Source organism: Vulpes vulpes, chromosome 16 (genome assembly GCF_048418805.1).
Source record: "Vulpes vulpes isolate BD-2025 chromosome 16, VulVul3, whole genome shotgun sequence".
NCBI classification, from domain to species: Eukaryota; Metazoa; Chordata; class Mammalia; order Carnivora; family Canidae; genus Vulpes; species Vulpes vulpes.
The window spans coordinates 28,523,751-28,537,716 of NC_132795.1; the positions used below are offsets into that span (position 1 = coordinate 28,523,751).

Sequence of the window (13,966 nt, forward strand, 5' to 3'; positions counted from 1 at the left end):
GATTAAAAAGGGAAACACACAGAAATATGGGGTTTTGTGTATATGAGAATTCTTTGTACATATTTGTAACTCTTCTATAAATGTAAACTATTCTAAAAAAAAAAGTTCATTTAAAAAAATGAAAACACATGGCCTCTGCTAGTTTTCTGCCTTTGAGCTACTATACGTTAGGGAATAATTGACTATTTCTGGGTTCTACTTCCTAATATAGTAAGGAAAAAAAATACACATGCACACACACATTCATGTCCATTACCTAATGTTTAAGGGTGAGCTACAAAAAAACTTTCAGAAATTTAAATCATTAAACAAAATGAAATAATAATCCAATAATCTTTTGGCCGAAATAGAACCTATTTTATATAATGGAAATTGAAGATGGCAAATCTACAAACTTCTCATCTTTAAATAATTTATGTTTCCTTGTGATGATTTTTTCAAAAAGAGAGAAAAGTAGAAAAGTGCTTTGCTTAAAAGCACGCCTCAGTGATGTTTTTTTCACAGTCTAATTTTTCCCTTTCATGTCATGATATTTTTTATCTTGCCTTTAAATTTACATCTTCAGGTCCCCTGTAGACCATTATAAATGTCCTTCCTCCTACTTTAGATGTCCTTTCTCCTACTAAAGATTTCCATTTAATAATCATAAATTTGCTTAATATTATTAATAGGCATTTCACCGTTTCACCCCTTAATAGTTTTCTTACTAAACTATGAATTTATTCCAGTTAACATCAGTTGTATTGTATACATACCCAAACATAAACATAGAATTTTCAAAAATCATAATCAGAGATCGATCCTGTTTATACATCAGAGCTTAACTGATTCTCCTCCAGTCTTCTCCATTACACAAAAAAACACTACCCAGATTTTCAAGCCAAAGCCGAGGCATCCTTGATTCATTCCTCCCATGTTACAACACACAAACAAGTCATATTAAGTCTACCTTTAAGATTTATGTGCAATAGAAATTCTGTTGTTTCGTTTTCTCCCTTCGTTGCTGCTACCCAAGTCCAAGACTTGAACATTCTCTTTCACCCACACTACTGCAATGGTATCCTATTTGTTCTCTGTCCTTTCCCTTTTCCCTCTATGATACATTATTTTTATCAGTCAGATCTGCTCAAAACTATCCAAATGGTTGCCCACTGCACTGTAAGTTGGTACTCCTTAACATGACCTACAAAGTTTCACATAAAAAGGAACTCACCTATTCTCTGATTCATCCTGGCCCTCTGTCTACTCCACCTGACACCCCCTACTCTAGCCACAATGTGGTTCCTGGAACACTTATTTCCTACATTAGAGTCTTTTTCCATTTCTGTCATTCTCTCAGGCCAGAGAGTCTTCCCATGGCTCTTCTCCTAGCAGGCTCTTACTCATCTGTCCTTCTTCAATATGCCTTCCCTCACTCTCTAAAGTAGATCTTCCACCCTAGTCTGCTATATCTAAATACTCTATTTTTCCCTGTAACATTTCTAATGGAGATGTTGGGTATTTGTTTGTTTTTCATTGTGCAGACTGCCCATCTCTCTCTACTATATATGCCCTTCAGGAGACAAATTTTGTCTGTTTGACTCACCACTTGTAGTAATTGGCATATAGGAGGAGATTGGTCAATATTTTTAATTGAATAAATAAATTGGTGAATTAATTAGACATAGACAGGACCGAGGTCTAGTAAATTTCAAAACATCATAAGAGAAAAATATGTTTCTCATCTACTGTGGATCCAAAGTTCTACATAATCATATTAACAGCCAAAGGTTGTAGGTTGATACTGACGGCAATCATTGCAGAAAAAGTGAGGTGCTTTGTTTGAATTATCTATGCTATACTCCACTCCCATTTCTGGACATAGTCATCTTGTGCTTTTTCTATTTCAAAATAAATGGCTCCTTATAAGCTCTAATTCTAAATGTCAGCCGTTTTATTTCTAATGGATAGAATAAGTGTTTGACTTTCTCCAAATTCAAATTTGTACATGTTTTATAACCCCTATTGATTTCTTGAGTGGTTAACCATGTACTTGGAGAGTGCAAATTATACACTGGGAGTGTGTTAGACCTGTTAAAAGGTAAACTAACACTTAAGACCACAAAGTACCATTTAGTTAATAACTAATTTTAAGCCCTAAATGCTGTCCAAGTGGAAAGAAACCAAGATCCACACCTCATCCTTAACTATTTCTAGAGCGGTTTCTTACACTCAAAGTTATCACTGACGAGAAATTAAGGAAGTATCAGAAGCAAATCAGTTATTCAAAATTGGAAAGAAGAGAGAGAGAAAGAAGGCGTGAACCCATAGCTATTTAGAATATTTGAGGAATGAATTGTCCTAGATTTAAAAGATTTACATTTTACTGAGGGGTAACACTTCAAAAAGCATTTAATGTTCAAATTTTCTTAATGGTGTACTATAAACTCCCATCCTTCCTGCTAAATAAACTAGCATTTTCTTAATGAGTCAATTCCATAAAGCATTACCTATTCAGGCATCCTGAAAATGCAAACAGAGGTAGTGTGGGAGATCATACACCGCATGTGACCTGGAATCATTTTGTTGAAAGGTCATTGGTGTCAGTTTGATTCTTGGTCATTTGTTGTATGGCAATACAACATGATTTGTTGCATGACAAACTGATTATACAAAATAACTGCCTTTCTTACAAGATGAATTAATCAATCAGAACCAAAAGTAGCCCCTTCCATGAAGTTCTACTTTCCTCTCAAAAATTCTTCTTTACTGAGGCTATTAGCATCCTTTGACATATCAGCACCTTTAAAACATAGTTTTTGTGCTGTGAATTCAATGAACCACAGATATTTCAACATAAACTTAAACTAAGGTAACCATATGATTTATTACATAAACTCAAAAACTTTTGAGAGTAAAATTATGCTGAAAAAATAAACATAAACTGAGACTGTCCAAGTCATGTAGGAGCTGAAACCAATCTTTCAGCTCATTTTCACTGATTCTGTATAGGTTATTAGAAAAATATATTTCATTAGTGTAAGGGTTTGATTGCTAAACTGTAATTGTATTAGTTTGCTAGAGCTGTCAGAATAAATTACCCCCAACTGGGTGACTTAAAACAACAGAAGTTTTTCATCTCATAGTTCTGGAGACTAAAAGTCCGAAATAAAGGTGTTGGCAGGGCCACACTCCCTCCAAAGGCTCAAAGAGAAGAGAAATTCTTCCTTGACCCTTCCAGCTCCTGGTGGCTCCTGTATTCCCTGGCTGTCATGGTATTACTCCGATCTCTGCTTCCATCTTCACATGACTCCACTGTGTGCCTTCGTGTAGCCTTCTTATAAGAACAGTCATTGGATTCAGGGTTCGGTATGGTTTATTCAGTATGAACTCATCTGAACTAATTATTTCCAAATAAGATCACATTCTGAAGTTCCAGCTGGGTGTGAGCTTGGAGGGGGGGTACATTATTCAATGCAGTGCAGTAACTAATAAAATATGTGGCTTCTGTATTACCAAAAATCATTAGATGAAAAGTTTTACTGAGGGTAAAAATTATATATATATATAATTTTATATATATATAATACTGGGCATGAGGAATACTTGTTCATTTGTATTAAGTCTCTATTTTAACAAGCTAAATGGAGAAACTACATGGAAATCTATGATGGATTATCGCATCATTAAAAGTTTTATTTTAGGAAACAATACCACTTTTATTAGCTGTCTTAGTCTGCTTAAACACAAAGATACTTGATTTGTAGATATATACCAAGATATAATTGAGAAAACTATCAAAATAGAATAACTTTTTAATGCCATTAACCTGTTCAGGGGCTATATGCTATGTTCAGAAATTACTTCTTGGAAAAACTGTAAAGTTTTGCTTGGAATTGACTCCATGACTTTTTTATTGTCAGTTTTATTTAGAATATTAATGTGAAATGTTAAGCCAACTTTCAAAAATACTCATAACACAATAAGCTACCTTTTTTGTTTCTTAAAATTATTTTGTTTCATCATTGAATATTAGAAAAGATGGTGTACCTTCTAACCCTTTCAATGAGAATCACTTACATTAATTTGGTCAGATACTAACATATGGCAGTACTCCAACTTTGTAAATGAATCCAAATCTACACTATAAATTTTCTAATTGCCCTTTTTGGGCCATGACATCATACCAGAGAAATGTGCAAACTCATCAACCCACCTATATTCGAGTTATTTATAGGTGTCTTTCTTGTCTTTTATGGTTAGCAACACATTTTTGCTCTCCAACCTTTTGCTTTTCACTGAGAAAGACTGAAGACGCACAGCAAATACAGCTTTTATTTGTGCATCTACTCCTGACATACTGAATACATACATTCTAGTGAGTATTCTAGAGTTCTCCACCATATTGAACCTTACATCTCATTTTTTAAAGGTTGATTGATTGATTGAGGGAGGACAGAGGAAGGGGGTGAGTGTGAGATAACCTCAAGCAGACTCCTCACCAAGCATGGAGCCAGACGCAAGGCTCAACCCTAAGTCCCTGACATCATGACTGGAGCCAAAGAGTCAGATGCTTAACTGACTGAACCACCCAAGTGCCCCCATTTTTTTAAGTAGGCTCCATGTCCAGCATGGAGCCCAATGCAGGCTTAACTTCACAACCCTGAGATCAAGACCTGAGCTGAGATCAAGAGTCAGATATTTAATTGATCCAGCCACCCAGGCACCCCCTTACCTTGTCATTTAGAGTAGGGATTGTCTGTGACTTTAAGGACACATTACCTAGGTGCAACTGGCTCTTTGATGCACACAACTAAGAGGTACGAATCTTTTGAAAGTGGCCACACCAAGGTACCTGTGGCTTCCACATATGTTATCCATGCCTATATTTTTTCATTTGTTCATACTAACTGTTGAATACTCACTTTGTGCCAGTCCTTGTTCTCTATCCTGAAGATGTTACAGTAAACAGTACAGTCTTTACCCTAAGAGAAAGTATAGTCTAATGCAAAGCTTTCTCAGGTGCCCTAAATGAGTAACAGGTATGTTAGCTCATCAGTCCACCTTAGCTTTTGGGGAGCTTGGGTGGCTAGAGCCCCCAGGCTGGTGGTCTTCTTTTACCTAAAACCAAATGTTATCATTTTCTATGTGTGTCGTTATGTGAAAAATCTAAAGATGCCATTGTCCAATGCCACGTTTCCCAGAATGGAGTCTGCTGGGACAGTCCCACAAAATGTTCCTATAAAAGAGAGCTCCCTTAAATAGGAACATCCCATAATGTTTGTCCTTTCTTGTCCTCTCACAATACAGGTTAGCCTGTATTGTAAGCCTGTATTTTAAGTACTCAGAAAAGGTGATCTAGGCTGACTAATCAGAATTTGGAAATCAAAGGCATTTAGGTGATAACAGAAGCCCTAAGTTCATAGGGATCCCTTCAGGGAGAATGATTAAAGTATAAAAAGAGAAGAACTTTAGGAAGGCATCAACACTTGAAGAATCAGTTGGAAAAGAGAAGCCTACAAAATAGTCTAGGAAAAAAATAACCAAAAAAACAAGAGGTACACAGTACAGAAGTCTAGGGAGGAGAAAGCTTCAAAAAAGTGGAAGTGGTCACATGTATCAAATTACTGAGAGATTGGGACATTTGAAGTCAGAGAAGAGACTACTAGTTTTATCAATAAAGATGTTGTGGGTTGACCATGATTACAGCAGTTTCTCTGAAGGGATTACCAGAGAGCAGTGGGTAAATAGTGAACGGAAATTAGTGCAGGAAGTAAAGAATAGGAATAGAGATAACACTTTTATGAAGTTTAGCTTCTTATGAAGAAAAGGGAGACAAAAAGGCCTACAAAAGGACATGCATTAAGAGAAGTTTATAAATTTTTATTTTAAGAAAGAAAACATTCAAAAATGTTTAAATGCTAGTGGCAAGGAGCAAGGAGTGAAGAGAATTGAAGATAAAGGAAAGGAAGGAGATCACTGATGGGGAGAGCCTTTGAGGAGGACGGAAAGGTTGGGATTCATGATGGTTTGGCCTTGGAAAAAGTATCTCTCCAAGGATAGAAGGACGAAAAAAGAAAAGAACTGGTTTTCAGAGCAACAGTAGGATCCATGTGGGATAAAGAGTCAGGAATCACAAAAAGCAAATAATAAATAAGATATGGAGGCAGATATTGTCTTCTGTCTTCATGAGTTCTTAACTGCATGATCTGTGCATTATACTGGCAAGAACTGGCTTTGACCCCTGGTTCTGGTTATCGATTATGCAAATTTGTAAGATAAAAAATTCAACCTATTTGAGCTCACATTTATTCATTTATACAAAATGGGATTTTTAGAAATCTACCTTAAAGAGCCATAATAAGAAATACATTTTTATCATATAAAGTATTAACACAATGTTGGGCATGTTATAGATTCTCCAGTAAATGTAGATATATTTATCATCAGCTTGTCTTGCAAATCTATTTTCTTGGCTATGTTTAGAAGACAACAAAATCATAGGGAGACAACCAATAGATACAGTATATAGCACAGTGCCAGACACATAGTAGGTACGCAAGAAATATTCATATAACAAATTACCAAAAGCTATTTTTGGTCCTATTTACATGGTTAAAACCTTTATTTCTGCTGCGTTTAAGTGAATGTTCCAACCTAAATCCTCCTTACTCTCTGTTGGCAAATAACTTCAGAGTCATAGAGGAAAACAAATGTGTCACCTGGGAAGGTTAATCTGAACTATTTAACCATTTCTGCAAATGTAGTCCATGAAGGGAAAAAAGAGCTTGACTCACATAGCCCAGAAGGCAGAAGTGGACAGGAGCTGAACCCTCTGTCACTTGCTCTGTGATTTTCCCCCTTGTCACCAAACAGGCTCACTAAGAAAGGATGCCCAGTTAGCCACTGAGCAAATAAATTTGTCCAGAAATGCATAGATTTAGTTTAAGACCAAAGAAAGAAGGGTATTCTTGACATAAAATGGCCTCCCATACTTTTTTTTCTTTCTCTAAAGTTTGTAGTAAACTTTGTCTCCGAAGAGCAGCTTGGAAGTAAGGAGCGTTGCTGCAGCCAAAGCTCAGTGGGGAGAGCTCTAGCAAATTGCCCCAGATAAGCTTACAGCAACTCCAGCTCTGGACTCCTGAGAGGTTAATGATCCCTACCTCTTCTCAAGGCCTGATATTTATGAAGTGTTGTCAAAGACATCTTAAGTTCCCTAAAATACTATATTTTTAAAAGATCTTCAAGCTAAATCTTCTAAACCTATAGGAGTTACCCACTTGCTGAGAGTTAATAGGCTCTTGACTGAATGGTGAAGTTTGAAAATGCCCATTAGAGGCTGAATACAATTTCTCCCAGTAGCCTGCTCCCTTCACACTTTGGAGGGTGCTGCCATCCAAAGCCAGGAAGGGCATTTCGGGGCACAAGATAGAGCAAATGGCTAAAAATCTGCTTATTTTTCTTTTAATAATAAACAGATATATACATATATATATTCATTTTATATTTTACATATATATATATAGTCCATATATATTATATATATATATATATATATTTCTTGGAGGTCCAGAATTTACAGCTAAATCTGTGATTTAGCCTTATGATGCCAAGTCCTGGAATTACAATAACTGTATTTGGATATCATAAGTTAAAATGTTTACATACAAGTTTCTTTCCCAAGATTGTACAGATTTCTCAGCTTTTATCTATGTAAATATATTACCAGTAGAAACTGAGATAATAAAACCTCATGCAAATAATCGTGCAATATTGTTGCATTTCAATCACTCCAATCCCCAAATTACTATTTCTATTTCAGATGCTAGTACTTTTTCCAATTTAAATTCAAGCATTTCTTGAATAATGTCATTAAGGCCTTGCCTGAGAATGTATAACATGAAAATTAGTTTTCTTCAGCTTTATTTTAATTTTTATGTCCAATAGGAATATTTATATACACAAGTGGTAATATGGATAATCACATTCCACATCTTATATTTGTGCCTGGTCAATTGTCGGGTAAGAAAGAATTTCTCTCTATCTCTACCCATCCTACTCCCAACCCAGACCACTGCCTAACTGGCAAAATTTTGGATCCAAATAGTTTCAATGACCCTTCTGGGAAAAAAAAAAAAAAATTTCAACTGGTAGGAGAAACGTTGAATTTGTAGCAAAGAACTTAGTTTCTGTTTTGAAGTTATTTTTTTTCCAAATCTATAACAGAGATTAAATAATAAGGGACATTGTAACTGAGTCTCTGCTCTTTATAAAACTTGAGAATTGATTGTGTCCTTAAATGCCTTCGTGTCCCTTCCACTAGCCTGTCACTGTTAGCTAGCATTCTTATTTGAATCTTTGTTATGGAGGCTTGAAAAAAGGGAAGACTCTTCTCATCTACTCATCTGTGCCTTCAAGAAACTATGACAGCAGGTGAAGCTATTATGGAATTTTTTAATTTTCAAGAACTCCTATTGCATTATATTCAGAAACTGTTCAATAGAAACACTTTTCTGGTCTTTAAAAAACTTCTATTGCAATTCAAGCTAGATACAAGGCTTGACTGCCACCTCATATGTTTATTCCTAATAAGATGAGGAGAGAAAATCCTAAGAATTATATATCCTCTCTGAAACCAACTCTAATCAACAACGGGAACAATCATGATTTCACTTCTAAATTCATAATATGCTAGGTACAATATAAATATAATAGAAAGATGATTTTTCTTTGTCAGTTAAACCTTTTTTCAAATGGCCTTGGAGCTATGGCAGTAAGTAGGGGACAGATCAATGAGTAATCACAACAGGTGTGCAAATACATGAGTACTTAAGTGCTGGGGTTTCCTTGTGGCATTATTAAATGTGAAAAAAAATAGAAGTATTATATAAACATATTCAAAATGGAAGATTTTAGTTTTCTGGAAAAGTATGGCACATTTTTGTGTGCTCACAGGAAAAGCTTGTTAAAAATATAATAAACGAAATGGTACTACTCATGTGCCTGTGCTTGTCAAAGATAATTAGCAATGTTAAAGCATGATGTTAAAAACTGAATTTAATCCACAAACATATTTTCCGCCAAAGGGAGATAATGCATAAAAGAGCTCACTTTAGCCTAGAATGCCTAAATTATAACCATTGTAAATATTGAAGATATTTTATAACCTTTGATAAAGTAAAATGTCCCCATAATTAAGGCAAAGTGGTTTTCTTTATTTATTATACCTAAATAATGTTCCTATTTGTCTAATTCTTTTTCCCATCATATCAAAAACAATATTTTACAATAAATATTGGTAAATATTTGTTGGTAATTTATTTTAATAAATATTAGCAGTAAAGATAAATATTACTCTCAAAGTGCAAAGAACCTAGAGGTCTGAAACAATCAAATCTACCACACAGTAACACTCTACAAAATCCGAGCAATAGTAAGAAGGGTTTTTTTTAACACCACCAGAAACTCACTACTTCACTATGCTACTCACTCTCTTACTAAACAGCTCTAGTTGCTTAAAAATGTGCACTAGAAATCTGGCTCCCTAAAACATCCACTGAATCCTCCACGTTACCTCTAGTTTAGAATCTTTCCAACCTACTCTGAAATCTGCGCAGAAACAGGCCACTCCTCTGAAATCAGTGGCACAAGAGATAGGTAAATATTCCAAAGAAAGGCCTGATTAAAGCAAAGTAGGGTCATCTTCAGCGAAATATCATCTGACTATAGCCCCCTGACAGGCCTCCAGGACCGCAGGGCATCATGGGCCAGGCAGGTCCACTAGCCTGTAGATGCAGGAATTTCATCTTACAAAACACCAGAACCCAGTGGGCTGGAGAAAGCTGACTTATGGAAAAAAACAACAACAACAACAACAAAAAACAAAAACAAAAAACAAAACAAAACCACCCACAGAAAGTCAGAACCAATCAATTCAACTCATATGACATGTGTAACTGTCAAATGGATGCGAAATCCAGGTGGTACTACAGGTAGTGCCACGTAGGCTACATAGAAGTCAAATTATTTGAAGACTGTTCAGAGAATAGGACATCAAAACAAGAGAAATGGGTTGACTGAGTATTTAGTAGCAATAAACACAAAAAGTTTTGTGCATCCATTTCTGCAACGGGGAGTCTAGATTTGTAAGTTCAGGTTGGCTTCTCAGGGCAACACCACTCCGGAGAGCACTTGAATAGAGAACATGACTTTTAGAACCTTCTTTTGCAAGTGCTAACCCTTGACCAAGGAAACATTCTTTCTTTGAATGCATGGGTAATTTTAGTCAAGTTTTGCACTGTCGTATTTCTGCTTCAATCCATAATGTGTTGCTTTGATAGATTAATTCTTTGAACAACATCTTATTCCCAGCTTTCAGGGAAGAATAAAGCAGGGATAATGGTAAACACGCACGCACACACTCTGCACTATATTAAGTCTCTGAATTGCTCTGCCCCTTTTTTACCCCCTCTCTTACTTGACTTATAGTAAGGTAAAACCTTGCCATTCATCATTCCCTCTGTTTCTTGCCCCGCTCCCCTGACACACACACACACACACACACACACACACACACACATGCACACCACACACAATACATGTAGCTGTGCTTTCGAGAAATCCACTGCTAGAGCTCTTGACTGGAGCATTGACTAGCAATGGACAGACAACCATGTTAGCTTTGCTGCAATTAACTCAGATTATATCAGAAATCATTGGGGATCCCTGGGTGGCTCAGCAGTTTAGCACCTGCCTTCAGCCCAGGGGGTGATCCTGGGGTCCCGGGATCGAGTCCCACATCAGGCTCCCTGCATGGAGCCTGCTTCTCTCTCTTCCTGGGTCTCTGCCTCTCTCTCTCTCTCTCTCTCTCTCTCTCTCTCTCTCTCTCTCTCTTTCTCTCATAAATAAATAAAATCTTAAAAAAAAAAAAGGATGCTCTGGCTAAGAAATGGTTCCTTAAAAGGGTCAGGATCTCTTTCAGAATAAATCATTTGTGAACTTTAAGTAGGAAACTGGTTGAAGATTTTAAACAAAAACATGAGAAGTTTCTACCATTTTCACTGTCTCTTTTAGTAAAAGGAGCACGACCCTTACATTAAACCTCTTTTTCAATGGAGGACAAAGAAATCTATGTCTAAATCATCAGCCAGTATAGGAAACATACAAAGTTCCAAAGTATCATTTTTAGATTATTTTAAATCTTTAAATGCTTCAGGATTGCTTGAATACCTAGGCATAAACATCAGGGTTACAAATACTGTTGTCCATACACATATTTGGTTGGAATATTAGATTTCTGTGTCTCTATTATTCTTAATATACTCAAATCTCATTTCTAAAATATGTCTATTGCATTACTAGAAGTGGTTATATATTCAGGTTTTCAATCAACTGGTTTACTTGGTTGGATTGACTATAAATTTGTTGACATATATTGATGATTCCTCATTTTCTTGCTCAGGGATCATTTCTTCTACTCATTTATTTTCAATCTCTCTAACTTTCTTATTTGACAGTATCCTGTGAACAGCATAACAGAGCACTCCAAGCTCATAAGGAATGGTGTAAACTAATTAGCAGATTTTATGATGGAAACTATTCCCCTCACACGTGATCATCCTGTCCAGATAATGAACTTTGTGAAAATATCTGGTTATTACCACACTAAGGCAACAGCCTCCCTCAAACAAGCTCTCACTTTGTCCTTAGACTTTGGTTCATAGTCGTGAATATGGTACAAAAAGAATATGGGGTGAGAGATGGAGTTAAAAATACAGTGGCCTAAAAATGGATTTTGAGTCGAGGAAATTCTTTGATCTTCTTCTGCAACTGACAAAAAGAAAAATAGTCCTAATAGGATGTGTTTGAAAAATACTATGCCTGAGATCACAATGCATAACCGAATGCAGGGAAGTTACAGAAAATTCTCCTGCATGCAGGTGTGCAGAAGCCCTGGAGGGTTACTAACAAACACTAAGTAGAAGTGTTGAATAGTTTGTTATGAGGAGAAGATTCAGAAATAAGAGTGAGAATCCGTGCTGGTTCATTACATCAGCAGTGCGGCTGGCAAACGCCACTGTCAAAGTCGTCTTTTTTTTTTTTTTTTTTTTTTTGTCAAAGTCATCTTTAAGCAGCAAGTGCGCGGTTTGACCACGCTAGCTTGTGGCCTCCTGGCAGCAGCAACAGATGAGCCAGGTCTTCTCCGTGGATTCACGAATGACCACACGCCATCCCAGGGTGCATCAAAAAGGCAGGGTTGTCCTGCTTCTATTTTGGTCATATATTTCCCAAGTTGGAAATTTCACCCAACATTATTTATCTCAGTTTATGCGTGTTTGCTCACTACAGCTGTAATTTGTTACCAAAAACACCGTGACATGAAAATTCCAGTGTAGCTTGGAGGAATGGGAGAAGCCAAAAGAGAAAATTTTGTATAGTTTTAGTCTTTTCCATGGAAGTGGTTCATTCATTTTAATGATAATTCATCAAAGTAGAAATATAATATGACAATGTATAACAAATATAAAATACACAAAATATCACCTAAATAGGTACAGAGACAGAAATACAGAACAGATGAATGATTTAAATGCCATCTCCAGTCTCTCTAGCATACTTATGATAAATCCTTTATTAATTTGAGTCGTGGTTTGAAATATTACGCATCATACAAATGTGCATAAATATCCCTACACGGGAAAGCACTTAACATATTTTTTTCACTTAACATATTTAACAATATACTTCAAATTTTAAAGTTCTGCAGATGACTAACTAGATCTTAAAAGGTATGGATATTTTACAGCTCTGCTTAAACATAAATAATGCATTTGTCCGATTCACCCATATTAAAAGTATTTTTTCTCCTGATGAAGATACTCATCATCCATGACTGCCAGTACGAAACTATAAGGGTGCACTGTAATAAAAGCTATACCTGTATGTGAAATAATAGGAAATGATCTATTTCACAAAAACAGTAATGCATTTTTAATCTTCCACTACCAATGCTTCCATTACTTCTATTACTGTGGAATTGAAAAGTATCTCAGGGGATCCCTGGGTGGCGCAGCGGTTTGGCGCCTGCCTTTGGCCCAGGGCGCGATCCTGGAGACCCGGGATCGAATCCCACATCGGGCTCCCGGTGCATGGAGCCTGCTTCTCCCTCTGCCTGTGTCTTTGCCTCTCTCTCTCTCTGTGACTATCATACATAAATAAATAAAAATTAAAAAAAAAAAAAAGAAAAGTATCTCAGATTGAAGTCAAGAAAATGAAGTTTTCCAGGTGCTTAGGCAAGAATTTTTTTTTTAAGGCAAGAATTTTAAAGTCTGGTCAGGTCACAGATTATGGAAAAGACTCAAAAAAGGAAAACTTTGTATTATAAAATGAACATCATCAAAAGACTATTTAGAGACAGCATGACAAATGTGAAGCCAACGTATTTGGGCTAAAGGTCAGAAAAAAAAGAGTTTAATGTCTTTGTAGAAACATAAGGAAACAAATCTTGTTAATGACGGAGGAAGGAGTTCACTTTAGAAGGCAAACTCTCTCTTCATCCTAAGTTTAACTTTCACATCCCGTCGTTCACACAGGCCAGCTCCCAGGCCCTGGCGTAACTTAGGGCATGCAGTACGTACTGTGTTAGTATCTACACAAATGGTTCTGAGATAACGTTTGCTCTTTCAATAGCTTTATTTTGGCAATAAGAAAATGTATGGGTGCTAGTAGAATTCCTGTTCACAGTAAATGAAAAAAGCCTGAAAGAATACATTTGTTGCAATTTGCATTTAGTTTTGGAAAACGTCTGTTTAACAACTGAACACAGCCATATTTTAACTTTTAAGCTCCCACACTGAGAAAGTATCAAGGTATTACAGCAATTTACTCTCAGGGACATTATGCTGGCCTTTGAAATTCAAAGAATAAAATAGTTCTTCTTGAATTATTTTATGATCAATGCACAGTCCCTACACAAGGAAAATTAAAG

At 36.2% G+C, this 13,966-nt stretch overlaps 1 protein-coding gene across 1 annotated transcript in view; it reads left to right on the forward strand.

Moving 5' to 3' along the window:
* Positions 1-13,966, forward strand: part of TMEFF2 (transmembrane protein with EGF like and two follistatin like domains 2) — a 221,549-nt gene that overhangs the window by 201,410 nt on the left and 6,173 nt on the right. The window lies entirely within an intron of this gene.